The 16,873-nt window shown below is 38.2% G+C and overlaps 1 protein-coding gene across 1 annotated transcript in view; it reads right to left on the reverse strand.

The window, feature by feature from the left end:
• Window positions 1-16,873, reverse strand: part of STK32A (serine/threonine kinase 32A) — a 91,269-nt gene that overhangs the window by 49,709 nt on the left and 24,687 nt on the right. The window lies entirely within an intron of this gene.

Raw genomic sequence — 16,873 nt, forward strand, 5'->3', positions numbered from 1 at the left:
GAATTATTAATCAAAGTAAAAAGAAGCTAAGGCAAGAGGCAACATGCTTCCCTTGTCCAATGAATATAAATTTATTGAATCATGGTTTGGCTGTTAAAATCATCTTTCTCCTTTAGCACATCAGATCTGAAACTCTCTATCTCATATCGGAAACTCTCAGAGGGAGAGAAGATAAGTATTTTATTTTCCAGAACTGTAGCCAGTAAAATATGTGGGTCTAACACGGTTGGGTGATAACTGGAATATGCAAGTTCATATCATACTCTGATATTTTTTTTAAAGAAAAAATCTCTTGTGGTTTATTTATTTCTTAGTTGACAGCTCCAAAATGAATAACTTTGGTCCCAGTGCACATGAAAGGCATTACAATGTGTGCTCAGTAGGAGGAAGGAAGGAAGGAACAGAAGACCCTCATCCTACCACACCCTCCTCTACCGTGTTTGACCCAGACCATTGCAATAGGCTATTCATAGTTTTCTCCTATCCATTCTACACACCACAGTTATATGTTTAAAATGTGAGTCTTATGTTATTCAGCCTTGTAAAACTCTTTCATCTCCTTCCGTGGTCTACAGGACTCTGTACTCTCTGGCCCTGTTTACTTTTCCAGACTTATCTTTAAGGTCTTTTCCTTTCATTTCTCAACTAGGGGTTCATGCCTTCCTCTAGTCTTAGAAGCTTGTGACGTGGTGTGACCCACGCTGCACACATATGCTGTCCACTGCCTGGTTGTTTCCTATTCATCTTTTAGTCTCAGCCCAAGGGTGACTTCCCACAGAGACATCTCTCATAGTCCATATTAAATCCTGGCTCATAGGCAATGCCAAATTCTTATTCACAGAACTTATTGGGATTTAAAAATATCTATGTGCTTTTGGATGAACTACCTTCATTCCCACTGTGCTATGAGAATGTATGCCTGCTTTTACTTATCCTTGAGTCCTCAGTACCTGTACAAGGTCTGAAGTGTACACTCTACAAATAGTTGTAGAAAAAAAAATGAACTGAAAAAGGGAAAGAGAAAAGCAAGGTTAACACACAAGTTTTAAAAATTTTATGAAAATATGTTTATTGATTTTAGAGAAAGCAATATTGATGTGAGAGAGAAGCATCTATTAGTTGACTCCCATATGTGCCCCCACCAGGGATTGAACCAGCAACCTAGGCATGTGCCCTGACTTGGAATCAAAGCCCCAACCTTTTGGTGCCCAGGACAACGCTCCAACCAACTGAGCTATACTGGCCAGGACAACACACAAGTTTTAGGTAGATCTGTGATACAACACATTCCCTAGCTTCTATTTTTAAAAATTAGCATGTTTACCCAATTAAATTCAAAGAAATCATATGCTTGAAGCTGTCTCATGAAGGCCATCTTGAGATTAACCTAAATCTGAACATTGAAAGAGATTGAGAATATTATCCAATTATTTTTTAAAATTGTGAATCATCACCCATTAATGGGTTGTGAAATCAGTTTGGCTGTTTGTCGAAGAAATAAAACAGATTGAATAATATACAATAAGTGTTATTAACATGTAAGGCTAAACACTGTGAAACTTTGCTCTTGTGAATAAAATGTGTGTCTCTGTGAGTTATCAACAGGACTGTGGTGCAAAATATCTTATTTTTTATGGGTTGCAGTTAAAAAAAAACCATGACCCAAGGGAAGGTGCTGCCTATTGCAGAACTTTGTGCCAAATCCTAATTTAAACTCTGCCTAAGCAAGGGCCAGTCCTTATAACTCCATCTAGCAAAGCAAGGGAAACACATACTGATATTAGGTATTGCTTCTCAAAGCTACGAGATATTGGAGAAAAAGCTATTGATTTCAAGGATAGAATCAATTTAAAAATGCACAAAAGGAAAATACAAATGGGAAATGCCTAGGCTTCAGGCAGGCCTAGGCTAAATATCACATATGAATTTAGAGCAAGTCCTAAAATTTATGAGAAAATGCCAACCACCTAGAATAGCCAAAATAATTTTAAAGGAAAAAAAAATTGGAAGACTTTCACTTCCCAATTTCTAAATGTCCTATAAAAGTTATAGTCATCAAAACAATGTGGCATTGACATAGGATAGACACATATGTCAATGGAACAGAATTTAGAGTTCAGAAATAAATCTTTTTATTTATAGCCAATTGATTTTTGACAAAAAGGCCAGGAAAGAAGGATCACTTTAACAAATGGTGCTGGGACAATTTGATACCCACATTCAAAAAATAATGAACTTAGGTCTCCACACCATATATAACAATGAACTCAAAGGGATCACAGGTATAAATGTGACTGCAAAAACAATAAAACTGTTATAAGATAAAAATTTTGATACCTCAGAATAGGCAAAAGTTTCTAGATACAACACAAAAATCAAGCTCCATTAAAAATATGATAAATTATAGTTTATCAAAATTGAAAACTTTAGCACGTCAAAAGACACCATGAAAGAAAATGGAATATCAAGCAGCAGACTAGAGAAAAAAATTTATAAAATGTATAACCTACAAATGATTATATCCAGAGCCTCCAAAGTCAAGTACCTCAATCAAAAAATGAGTAAAGATATGAACATAGACTTCACTAAAGATATACATGAAAAGATGCTCAATATCACTAGTCAGTAGAAAAATACAAATTAAAACCATAGATTCCACAGCCATCGGAATAGCTGCAATCAGATAATAACGAATATTGCCCCCAGGATGTATGAGTGTTCCCTGCATTACTAATAGGAATATAAATGGTACAGCCACTTTGGAAAACAGTTTGCCAGTCTTTGAAAATCTTATAGCTACCACATCATCCATCAGTTCCACTCCTAAGTATCAAAGCAAGAGAAATTGAAACACATTGTCATGCAAAGACTTGTACACAAATGCTCATTGCAGCAGTATTCCTAGTTGGCAAAAATCGGAGACAAGCTAAATGTCCACCAACTGGTAACTGGACAGACCCAGTGTGGTGTCCATACAGTACCTCACTATTCAGAAATAGCATTCTACTACGCATGGAGCAGTACTTAGCACTAAAAAGGAAGAAAATACTAACATATACTGCAACACTGATGAACCCCATAAACATTAGGCTAAAAGGGAAGGAGGCTAGACTTACGTGTCTATAATTCCATTTACATGAAGTTGTCAGAAAAGGCAAATGCATAGATTCAGGAAATTAGTTGCCTGCGGCTCAGGTTGGAAATGGGGACTAGCTCTAAGGGCGCAAGGAATCATAGTGGAAGGAAGAAAAGGTTCCAAAATCAACCTATAGTGATGGCTGCTTACTCAAGAAATTACTAGAGATCATTGGGGATGGGTAAACTGCATGACGTGTAAAAATACCTCAGTAAAGTTATTTAAAAAGATATGAGTAGAGAAGCAACATTATAGTGTTGACAGAGGTTGAATATGTGTTTGCTCTAGAGTCACACGTCAGGAAATCGTGGAGGCCAGGTTGCCTGCGACCCCATGCAGTTCACACACATACTGTGCGCACAATGCCAGTCAAGTTCATGAGAGAAAAAAAACATCCAGGGCCTATAATAAAATCCTGCCAGGATAATTATTTAAATAGCCTTCAAGTCAACTCTCAAAATTCAATTTGTAGGCTTCCTGGATAGTCTCACTCCACTGCTGGGGCATTTCTGTCTTCAGCCAGGGGCCATTATAGAAGTTTTAAGAACCGGTTTTGTCCTCTGCGCTAAAATGATAGAACAATTATCTGTGATTGTTAGACTCTGAACAGCGGAGTGATGGCAGGCTTTCCAGTTTAGGAAAGGCATTAGCCCTGTGAGAAGAGTTCCCTGAGGAATGGGCAGAGAGGAGGTTAGTGTGCAGCGTCCCATTCATTCAGTGCCGATTTGAATTTTAAAACCTTCCTTTGGCACAATGGCCCATCCTATTTCTTCTCTTGTGACTCTGGAGTCATTTTCCAAAGCGTATCTGGTGTGAAATTCATGAAGAAGTAAAGCCAAACTAGTATTATTTCACCCCACTAATTTACCATGACAACATTTAAAAGCCAAGGTTTGTAAAGTCCCATTTCGACAGTTTATCAAACTATACGTGTGTGTGTGTGTTATCAAACTATACGTGCGCGCGCGCGTGTGTGTGTGTGTGTGTGTGTTTTAACTGATATGCTCCAGCCTGCATGACAAGCTGAGGGAAAAGAAAGGCTACTGGCTTGGATAACACTGGAACCAAGCTGAGAGACAATGACTCTTTGCTACTATAAATTTAAAGGGTGGGGTTTTACAATCTAAACAAGTATGTCACGACTTCCCCTCGTTAAAGTACTAGAGTGGAGCATTTTCACCAAGGCTTGTGAGAGCCACTGTCGGCAAGGACACGGTGCAACGGGAACTCTCCCGTGCTCCGCATGGAGGCTGATTTGGAGAAACCCTCACTGAAGACAAGCTGGAAATAGCTCTTGAAAAAACACAGGGTTTCTGAGCCCAAAATTTCACTGCTAGGAACTTGCACTGTGAATACACTTGAAAAATTATACCAAATGTACTTAGAAGGATACTCATCACATTATATAAAATCAAAAACAATGTTGATGCCCATCAATAGAACATGCAAATAAATTATGGTAAATTCATGTTACAGATTACATAGCATTTTTTAAATGGAGCAGATCTGTATTCTGATATGAAAATATTTTTAAGATATATCAGGAAGAAAAAGTGAGGAAAAAGCAATGTTTATACTATAATATGTATTATAGTATGTAATATGCACTATAATATAGAGATGCAATGTTTATAGTATAACAGGCATTATAGTATTTAGTATATAGATACTTATGATATATTTTAAAAGGATTCACACACAAGCATCAAAGAAAAATAAACATATATCTGCCAATATATGCATAAAATTTTTCTGAAAATGAGATAAACAGTTATCTAAAAGGTAAGATTATAAGTAACTTTTATTTATATTTTTATATTTTAAAAGCCTTATAAATATAACAAAAGATATTTCTTTCTACCCTGATATAAGCAGTATAGTGAAAATAGACAATATTGTATTGTAATTATCAAACTTGCTAAGAGACTATAGCTTGGGGATTCTAAGCACTAAAAAGAAAAGTTCATTATGTAACATGATAAAGGTATTCATTACGACTACAATGGCAATCCACTTATAATATATAAATATATCAAGTTAACATGTTGTACACCTTCCATTTGTACAATGTTATGTGTCAAATGTATTCCAATAAAAAAGGAACAAAAATAATATATGTTTCATCAGGAAAGGAACTAACACAGATACGTCAGTTTCTAATATATATATATAAATTATCTAGTACTTTTCATCAAATACACAATGTTCACATTTTCCTGGTTTTTCTTTAAATCTTCCTTTAAAAAATAATATATAGGACCCAGAGGTCATCTAAATGACTTCGGATGAGATTCATACATTACCTTTGGTTCATCTGCCTTAAAAATCTTTGTTTAAAATTCTATTGCTTGCCTGACCAACTCTCCTTTTATTCCTAGTAATTTTTTGTTAAAGAAACCAAATCACTTTTTTCTGCAGCATTTCCACAACCTGAATTTCCCTGATTGCACTCATGTCATGTCTTTCTGTGGGTTCTGCAACTCTGCATTTCGTGAAAATTAGTTAGATCTTGAGGCTTGTTCAGATTCCAGTTTGATTATTTTGGTGGACAGACTACTTCACAGATGGTTTGTCTTCTTTGGTCAGGAGACATGGAATTAATAAGGGTATCTCTTCATGGTATTACCAGCGGTTAATCATTTGAATGCCTAGATCCAAAAATTCCTTAAGGGTTGTGATATTTCAGTTCTATCATCTCTCCTTTGTATTTTAGGACTCTTTTTTTATATAAGAATCTAGAGGACTCATAAAGAAAAATTGGTTTTCATCACTTACTTGGTCACTCTCAGGTACAGCTTCTGGTAGGAAACGTAAAACAACTGCCTCAGTCTTTATTTGCCACTTTCAGAATGATGTGTTGGTTTCCAAGAATCCTCCAAAAAAATCAAGTTTTTTTTTAAATAATGAATTCATGGGTGTGGTGTTATCCTTGTTCATTGACCAATAGAAACATAGTTAAGTTGAATCATATGTTATTTTGAAATGACCCAAGAAGGTTTTGATAACTATGACTTTCTGATGGGAAAAGATATTCCTGCCTATCTTGTATATTTCCTCTCCCAAACTATCTGGGAGGTAGGAGTGTTCGCTGCAATCTAGTTGTTATTGATACTAAGATTTTTCAGTGAACAGAGGAAGAAATAAAGAAAGATATTTGTTATAGGTAAAGATATAGTATACGTATGCATACACAAATGTAAGCTAAGGGAAATACATTCTTAGTTCATAATGATGCTCTGCCTGTTTCCCACTGAAGGATGTTCAGGTTGTTTCTATTCTTTTGCTGTTACTGATGGTTATAATGATGAAAATCTTTAAGCACAAATCTTTTTGTATTCTGGCCAGTGTAACTTTGGCGTAGATTCCTAGTAGTGGGTTCCCTAGGACAAAGATTTGTTAAAACAAACAGTAAAGGCACATGAAATTCTTGCTCAGTATTGCCAAATTAATCTCCGCAGAAGGTCTATCATTTTGGATTCTCAACAGCAACATACACAAAAATTCCTATTTCCCCACATCCTCTCTATAGTATATTTGCCCAATGTCCAGAAGTTTTTAACTTCAGAAAAACCTTGTAGTAGATCAAGAACATATGAAACTTACATAGTACTCTGTCTCACAAGTAGCCTTGTAAAGTTCTCCAGGGAAAAAGCACACCTCGATGTGGCCACGAAAACCATGGATGGCCCAATTCACTCCTGCTCATCATGTGTGCATGTGCAAGTTAAACCCCTATATACATACAATCCATAAACATGGATAATTTACAGTTTACATAGATCGTGTTGACAGTGAGTAGAATAGATTTGAAGGAACTGCCACATAAGAGTTATGATAAATATTCTTTAAAATTTCCTTTATAGCCAGGAGAAAATTTTGTGTAAATTTAAACAAAAGAAACTCTTTGTACATTAACACCCTTGGTCTGAGTTCATCTTTCCTGTACTTTAGTTTTTCCTGACCTATTTTAGTTTATTAATTTTTAAAAAGAGACATGAAAGGCGAGCAAGTGAGAGAGAAACATCAATTTGTTGTTCCACTTATTTCTGAATTCGTTGGTTGGTTCTTGTATGTGCCCTGACTGGGGATCAAAACTGCAACCTTGGTGTATCAGGATGATGCTCTAACCAACTGACCTACAGGCCAGGCCTTTCCTGACCTATTCTTGTCAAACACAAATTACATGTTACCCCTTTGTGTTTCTTTCTCTGCACTTCCACAGCACCCAGCCATTTCTCTGTTATTGAACACTCCAGAAATGTACCTATATAGACAGTTACATTATAGTATACTGCATCATGACCATTAATATTTTTTGCCTGAGTTCCTCATCAGACAAACAATGTGAGGAATTTGTGCTTTGCTCATCTCTGTATCCATCAGCAATCCCTGCCCTCAAGGTTGGTCCATAATGAGCACTTGTTTATTCAATGACCATTTGAAAATATTTATCCTATATTTATTTACTTGTACATGGTACTAGAGATAAAGGAATAAACCAAGGAACATGGTTTCCCTCTTCTTAAAGCTAGTCTTCTGTAACAAATACATATTTACACAAGCAAATATGTACTTATAACACATGTTAAGGGCTGTAAGAGAAAAGTGCGGGAGACCATGATAAAAACTCACAGAAAAACCTATTTTTTTTTATTTTGCCTATTTTTAATTTTTTTTCACTTTCAGAAGGACCTAATTTTGATTTTAGGGGGTCATGAAAGCATCAAGAGAAAATAATACACATACCTGCCTGATTCAAACCATAGCCTCAAATAAAATGAACAAAAATCTATGATTTACACAATGAAAAAATCTGGGGGTGGTTCTAAAAAAAAAAACCCAAAAAACCCACATATCAGGTTACCGATTCGTTTCCTGACATTTTGATGTAGTCGTTGGTTTTCCTTCAGCCCTGACCTTTCTCTGGCCAGAGCTCTGAAGGCTATTCTGCGACCTGTCAGCTCATCTGTACTGGCTCTGGAGGCGTCAGCACAGCCTGGGTTGCTGGCCAGGTCGCCAGATGGGGGTGTGCGAGAGGCGAACTATCGATGTATCTCTCGCACATGGATGTTTTTCTCCCTTTCTCCATCCCTTCCCCTCTCTCATTTATGAAGCCTCTCAGGGGAAAATTTGGCTGTGATTATTTTCTGCAGAATCTCTTGAGACCGTTACCTCAGAGAACAGAATAGCCAATCAACAAGCCAAGGGGAATATAACATATTGCGACCCGTATACAAGGAAAAGCCAAGACTCAAGTTCAGACGATAATGAGGAACAATTAAATCACGCTCTGACCCAAGGTGCTTATCAGGGGTTCGGAAAAGTCCATTTTAGAAGTTAACACATTCTGTACGTCATCGGACGCATAGGCTGACTGCAGAGAGACGGTCTCCGTGGGAAGAGTTTGGGTCGTCGATGGGATGACGAATGGCCGCTTGGGATTCTGAAAGTGGCCGGGCAGCGCCAACTGGGCTGAGAGGGGTCCAGGAGGTGCTGAGTCACACATTTGGACTGGCCACGTCTCCGGAGTGGATGAAGTGGAGAGGGAACACGTTCATCTGGCCCCGGCTGTGGTCCACCCTCTGCCTCTGGGGGCAGAGAGGCAACTGACTTCCCTACTGACCAAGTTGCCAGCCCAGTCTCAGAATTTCAGGGCAGAGAAAGGATTTCCCAGCACCACTACCAATTACAGAATTTCTTACTTTGTCCTTCATGCTCTCCTTGCCTCTTCATTTTTAATGCACCCCACACTTCCCTTCACCTGACTGGTGTTTATAGTCAAACTAAATCAACTGCATTATCAGAGAAGTTTTGGATCTTTCCTGCCCCAGCTCTCATCTCTTGGGGTCTTCCATCCATCTCTGTTTCTCGGTTAGAACTCTACCAGGAAGGCAGGAGTAGGCATAATGAGTTTTCTCGAACTCGAGTATATTATAAGGGGTGATTTCGTTTCACTAAAACATTATCATGTGTCAGCCATTTATTTTAAGTAGCTCTTAAAAATTTTTTTAATTGATTTTGTGCTTGAATTTAATTTTTAAAAGTTTGGTTTTAGAGATTTGGAAGGAAGGATACTTATGAAAGTTAATAAAATATCAGTTAGCACTGAGGATTTTCGAGAATTTGAAGGATGGGATTTGGAATTCAGATTTGCTATCACTGTCTGGTTTTGTGATTTGGTTAAGGAATGAAACCTCTCATCTTTAACTACTCATCTTTGTAAGGGGACATATGATATCTGAAGATAGATGTGATAAACATCAATATATGAAAATACATGAGACAAGTATATGAAGATATGTAAGATAATGCATGTAATATCTTAGCATAGTACCTCAAAGGTATAAATCCTCAAAAATATTAACTATCTTAAAGAGTGACTTTACATATGTGTGTCTTCCTTAAGCTTCCTCTAAAGAAGTCTACCTCTTTAGCTTGCTTCCTAAAAACGTACTTTTCAATTCATTAAACTTTGTCATAGTGAGGATTCCCTTCCCAATTAATCCCCAACCCTGATTAAACCCACCTATATTCTTTAAAATGCAACACAAAAAATAGCATCTATTAAGTGCACTTGAAAGAGAAAAACATGAAACAGTGCTTATTGGATTCACTTGAAATTCATAACCACAGGTCTCAAGTAGATACTTAGATAATCCCATTCTAATTCTCTATTTAAACTTCACACTTTCAACCATCTAGCACTTCCCTTCTTAAAATTTCATATACCGTGACCACTCCTCATTCTCAGCTGATGAACTCATGTTTCATAGAGGCAATGACATGAGAACTACTTCACTTGCCTGCCAATAAATCTACCAATTCACAAATACAGGCCCTCCCTGCCTCCCCTCTTAGTGCAGTGAAGGAAGCGCCGCACGCCCACCTAAGGCAGCTCGGGGGCCTGTGCTCTGTCCGTCCCTCTCACCAGCTTCGGGACCTCACTCCGGCCATCTTCTCCTTTCTGCCCTACGGTACCAATGCCATCCTCTCAACTGGGCTCATAGCCTCTGCACACGGCCTAGTGTCTGCACCTCTTGAAATATAAAATACATATTTATCAATAAAATAAGTTACTATATAAATATAAAGATAAATATATATTATTCAGTGATACATATACAAAAGGATAATAGAACATAACCAACTAGAATTTATTTTAATAGATCACGACCACTTAGGGTTCATTTTAAGAGATCAAAGTTGTTTTAAGATTTGAAAATCAATGAATCTACTACTTCACATAATAGAAATGATATCAGTGGAAAAGAAAATGCATTTGATAAAATTTAATACCCCTTCATAATTTAAAAAAAAGGTCTAGCAAAGTAGGATTGAAAGGAAACGTCCTTACTGTGATAAAGGATGTCTACAAAGAGCTTACAGCAGCCCTGGCTGGTATGGCTCAGTGGACTGAGTGTCAGCCTGCAAACCAAGTGGTCACTGGTTCAATTCCCAGTCAGAGCACATGCCAGGTCCCCAGTAGGGGGTGCGCGAGGGTCAACGACACATTGATGTTCCTCTTCTTCCTTCCCCCCTTTAAAAGTAAATAAATAAAATCTTTAAAAAATAAATGACATTTTTTAAAAAGAGCCTACAGTAAACATCAGATGAAATCTTTGAAATTGTGGAAACCTTCCCTGTGAAATTTGGACAGACAAGGATATCCACTATACATGTATTCAACATTGTTTTCAATGCAAGAGCAATGGGTGTGAAAATAAATAAGACAATTGGAAAGAAAGAACTAAAATTGGCATAAAAAGTTAATGCCATAATTGTAAATATTGAAAATTCAAAAGAATCTACAGGCCAACTAGTATAATTAAGAAGAGAATTTAGCAGTTGCTGGGCACAAAGGCAATGCAGGGTGGGGTAAAAGCAGGTTCACAGTTCATGTGGAAAGTCATACAATAATTAATAAATAATACAAGAATAAACTCTGTGTTTTGCATACTCACAACTGTAAATTTACTTTTGCCCCACCCTATACTAAAAATCAATTGTATTTTGGTATATAAGCAACAAACTATTAGAAATAAAATTGTAAATAATTACTATTTGTAATCATATCAAAAACACTAAATACTATGAAAAAATCTAAAGGAAGATATGTTACATTTCTACACTAAAGACTGAAACCAAAGAAACTAAGGAATGTCTAAATATACAGGCAGGTATATATCTATATGTAATTTATTAACTGGGAGATTTAATTTTTTCAATAAAACAATTATCCTTGAATTAATGTATATTTTCAGTATAACCCAATATAAATACCAGCAGCTTTAAAATATATATCGACAACCTGATTATAAAATTTATACAGAATACAAAGGGCCAATTACAATCAAGATAATTCAGAAGAAAAATAATTATGATCTGAGTTCTTTACCAGTATGAAATAGCTGTAATTAAATATGGGTGATAAACATAAAGGTACACAAGCAGATCAAGAGAACAGAGCCTACAAATGCACACACTTATCATGATTTGACGAATAACAAATGTGATATTGTGTGCGGTGGGAAAAGGATAAACTCTTCAATGAATGTTGTTGGATTAATTCGGTATATGGGGGGAAATGAATCTTGACCATCGATTATATATAGGTCTAAATATATAAGTTAAAACAGCAAGCAGAATAGAATAATTTCCTGTGGATATTGGCAAAAATTTCCTAAACAGGAACACAGAAAGCACTACCCAAAACGGAAAATATTGATAAATTATACCACATTTAAATTCGAGGAGCTGTTTCATTGCTTTTAGAAAGGACCATTATGGATTAAAGAGGAAAGTCACAGAGTGGACAAATAATTTATATTCAAAGAAGGACTGCATCCAGAATATAGTGTAAAGAGCGCTTACATATCAGTGAGAATAAAAGGCAACTAGTAGGAAGATGGACAAAAGACTCAGGCACCTCTCAGAGGATTCTAAATGGCCAATAAACATATAAAAATGTGCCCAAACTCTTAAGCCACTAGGAAATACAAACTAAAACCACAATGAGAAACCATTACACATTTATTAGAACACTTATCTGTAAAGAAACTACAATGCCAAATGTTGGTGAGATTTTAGAGCAATTTGAATTCTCATACATTGCTGATGTGAGTATAAATAGGTAGAAATCCTTTGGAAACTAATTTCTTCACTAACCTGAGGATCCAGTAATTTATTCCTAGGCTTGTACCCCAAAATACATGGACTTTTGGTTACCAAAAGATCCAAACAAGAAAGCCAATAGCAACACTACTTGCAAAAGTCTCAAATTAGAAACACCGTAAGTATCAAGAGTAAAATGTGTGTCAACAAAAGAATGTCCAGCCTAAGAAATAAAGTCTTGTAAGAGTTTATCTGAGCCAAACTTACAATTGCCAGGAAGCAAAATCTCAATGGATTGAGAAAATGCTCTGGAGAATGGCAGTTTTACAGTTTATTTTATACATTATAACCAAAGGAGATCTGAGGAGGGTTAGGTGAAATCCATTGGCGGTAGCTTAGGGAAGCGGGAGAAAGCCACTTGGGGAAATTGCTGAGATTGGAAACCAAGCAGAAAACATGAGGCGTCTTGCTCAATTCACGTAGTTACCAAGTGGTGAAGCAGGGATTCAAACTTGGGTCTCTCTGACCTCCGGGCCTGCAAAGATCTTGAAGTGGGTGTGACTAAATGAAGGGATATTTGTGAGTGTGCAAAAGCGGGCAGTGGTATGATGGGAAAAGAGCAGAAAACCAGGAGCCAGAAGCATGGTCCCACCACTAACTCACTTCATTCATTTGTTCATTCATTCATTCAGCAGATAGGTATTGAGCACTTACTGTATGCTAAGCACTACTACAGGAGCTGGGGAATGAGGCAGCGAACAAAACATACAAATATGCCTGCCTCATGGAGTTCGTATTCTTGTGGGTGTGAAAGACTATAAACAACATAAATTCAGTTTCCTTCCACATGATTTTATAAGGGAGCCTCACAAGATGTCTACATAGGATGGTATAGTATAGTTGGAAGAGCACAGGCTTTGACGTCAGGATTCCTGGGTCTGAGTCCTGGCTCTGCCAACTCCTGGCTGTGTGACTCTGGAAAAACTACTCAACCTCTCTGAGCTTCTGTTTCTTCAACCAGAAAATGGGAATAATAATCCCTATCAGCCAAAACTGTTAGGATGAATACACGATGGTTATCACTGATGCTGCGCGTCTGAGGCTACCCTGAGTTCTCCCAGCCCATGGTTCCCTGAAGAAGCCCTGGTTTCTGAGTCTCAGCTGATGGAGGCGTCTGCCAGGGGACCCACTTAGTCAGCTCTGTTCAGCCATCAGACATGAGCTGCTTTTCACACTCCCAGTACAAGTGGCCCTTTCCACTGAAAACTGGCCACCTTGTCTCCTAATTTCCTGAAACGACACGCAGCCCCTTTCTGTTCACAGGAACAGGGAAGCAGGTAAGGAGAGAGAGCTGGGCTCAGAAGAAAGTGGAGCCCCAGGAGCTGTGTGCAGCTGCAGGCTTAATCTCAATGAACAAAAGCCACCTGGGGAACCGGCTGTGCTGGGCTTGGCTGGGGCCCGTTTGTTTGCAGGCTGTGGGTTGCCAGGGCTTTGTTAGCAGCCCCCAGCGAGGCACTCGCAGGAAGATTTTCTTTGCTTTTCCTGGATGCAGCCCTGACAGGCAGCCTTCACTTTATAACCTGGCCTACATGTAAGGACCGCGTTCCGCGGCGGGGCCAGGTGTGGAGAGGCTGGGAGGTTGAGTTTTAATCAGAATGGTCTTCCACCCTGAACACTGCTGCTTCCAGACTAATGACTTTCCTTCCTTGAAACCCCTTAACACACACACACACTCCTCTTTATACATAGTCCCTTCATGCACTCCTCACAGTGTGTATATTCATATGCCATTTAACCAAGTTAGCCTCTCGTGGGTCATGGAAATGTCAGGCAGATCAGTAGCTCTGTGCGTCCCTGCCGACCACGGCCTCCCCACTGCGCAGGTCCCTGTGACAGGTAGGTCACCAGACTCAGCAAATAAGAACACAGGATGCCCACTTAAATTAGAAATTCAAATAACAAGTGACTTTCAGTTAAAATATGTCATGTGCAATACTTGGGACATATACTAAAAATTATTGGTTATCTGAAGTTCAAATGTAACTGTGCATCCTGTATTTTATCTGGCAACCCTAATTACAACTTGTCTCTGATGCTCAATAAATATATACATGAATGAAGACGTGAAAGAGGCTAATGCATGATCGAAAACAAAACCAAATGCAGGCATTTTGCCAGAAAGTACAAACCAACATCTTAGGGGTGATTATTTCATTTTTCTATGCAATTTTCTGTGTTTTTCAGTTTGCTGCAATGAGCAGAAAACTTTTCAAATATCAGATAGGTATGTATTTATACTTATATATACACACATCAACTTAAAAAAATAAATCTTCTTAAAGGAAAAACAATTTGTGTTTTCCCTCATCCTGAAATCCAGAATTTTCTGAACACAGCCCCGTGGTAAGGGATATTTTGAGCATCCATGGGAAGATTGGAAGCGATATTGAGAGGCCTACATAGAATATCAGTAAGCCAAAGTACACAAATGGGTACAAAGGAGTTCAAAAAATATCGCTGCTATTTTATTTATAACTTAAGAATATTGGCTCCTGAAGCTTTGGGGATGAAAGATAAATCTAGTAAACCCAAGATACAAATCTTGATTAAATTGTACATAATATACTGGGGATTACTTGATCTTTTTTCTTTGATTTGCAGAGTGAAGTAGAAAACAAAACAAGACAAAACATAAGCTCTTATAGAAACGAAAATGAGCTGAAGACCTGTCTCCCTCCCCCACCACACATACAACTTCCCATCATGCCAAGCACCATTCAAATTTGTCTTTTGGGTGTTCGGTGATGCACACGTTCAGAACGCTACGCCTTAATGGAGCAAGAAAGGAAAAGAACTAGAATTTGTTAAATGCTTACTACATGCTGGGCACTGAGCATACAGCACTTTGTCTCGTTTCATTCATACAAACAACCCAAGTTACACACATTAACCGTATCTTAGAGCAATGTGACTTAATGATAAAGGCTGTTCACAATCACACCTCCAGAAGTCCTGTGACATGCTTAATAGCTGTGGGAAGAGTCACTCAACATTTATTATGCTGTACTTACTAAGGCATAAAGCATTTATTAGAAGGAATTAACATGCAATTTTGGGTCGGCTTAAAGTCTCATAACACCCATGTTGTAGGGGGAAAAAAATGGGACCAGAATGGTATCACTCTTGCCTGTTCAGTGATGAGGGACAGGCAGAAAGGGTAAAATGCTAAGTCTGTCTTTATGAACAGTCCCTGGTCTTAAAAAGAGAAAAATGAGCTGGTTGAACTTTCGGAGAAGGAAAATGTGACTTTGGACAAAAAGCCTGTATGGCGAGAGCACTTCCTCATTTGCAGGGTGGAGAGAGGGGGAAGAAAAGGCAATTTGATGATTGCTGAGGATGGGGAAGAAAGAGCTGCCTCCATTTCATTCTTTACATGGCCGCATTTTGAATAGGCCACTCTAAAACTCTGATTAAATCCACTGAGCCCGTGCCAGAATTAGACTCTGCCTTGTCTCAGTGGTGCATAAACTGTTACAGACCTGTTTCCAAGTCACACAGAACCATCTCCTTTTCAACAGTGGAGTAGCATTTGAGCAAATTGTCTATTAAGTGAAGTGTGTTAATTAAAGATGGAGAGAGACAGGTTTAATGCACTGATTCCTCCAGAGGAATGTCCCTAAACACACAGTGACATTTCAATTATTCTTCCATTAGTAATCTCTGAATAAAGACCTTTTTTCTTGCCTTTGCCAGTAAGTAAGCACTCCTTGGTATGCATATTTAAATAACAGTCATACTGAATTAGCTTTAAGAATCGGCTCTTAACATAATGGCTGCATTAAAACGTGGAGCAAAATGAGACAGACAGAGCTCCACGCACAAGCAAAGGGCAGAAAGTAAGAGACAATGCAAGCTTTATCTTCTAAGCCTTGGATTATGATCATGGCCCTTAAGAGCAGATCACATAGTTAGCTCCAGCTCTGTTAAAACCTGTTTGGTGCCCTGGCTGGTGTGGCTCAATGGATTGAGTGCTGGCCTGAGAACCAAGAGGTCACTAGCTCGATTCCCACTTGGGGGCACATGGCTGGGTTGTGGGCCAGGCTCCCAGTTGGGGGCAAGCAAGAGACATCTGATCCACATGTTCAAAGATCACATTGATCTTTGCATACTGATGTTTCTCTCCCTCCCTTCCCCTCTCTGTAAAAAATAAATCTTAAAAAAAAACCAAAACTCTTGGTGAGAAAGACAGCACCCACCTTTTTCCAACCCACAGATACAGCTGGCTGCTTAAGAAGCTTGCTACAAGGAAACCCATTTTAGTGCCAGTCATTTAAAGAAGAAAGTGCTTTGTGCAAGTTCTGAAGATCAACCTCATGTCAGCCAGTGATGCCATCCTTTTTACCCAAAGTGTCTGCCCCACAGTTAACAGGGAAAAGGGATCTAATGAGTAAGAAAACATCTGATCTCATTCCTTCAATCTATTTAATTACAGTGTTTTAAAAAATAAAATTTGGCTCTGGCTAGGATGGCTCAGTTGGTTGAGTGTCATCCTGCAAAGCGAAAAATCATCAGTTTGATTCCTGGTCAAGGCACATGCCTAGGCTGTGGTTCTGTCCCTGGTCAGGG

This window comes from Pteronotus mesoamericanus, unplaced genomic scaffold (assembly GCF_021234165.1).
Source record: "Pteronotus mesoamericanus isolate MK-2021 breed Mesoamerican mustached bat unplaced genomic scaffold, CSHL_Meso_final contig_2, whole genome shotgun sequence".
Lineage (NCBI taxonomy): Eukaryota > Metazoa > Chordata > Mammalia > Chiroptera > Mormoopidae > Pteronotus > Pteronotus mesoamericanus.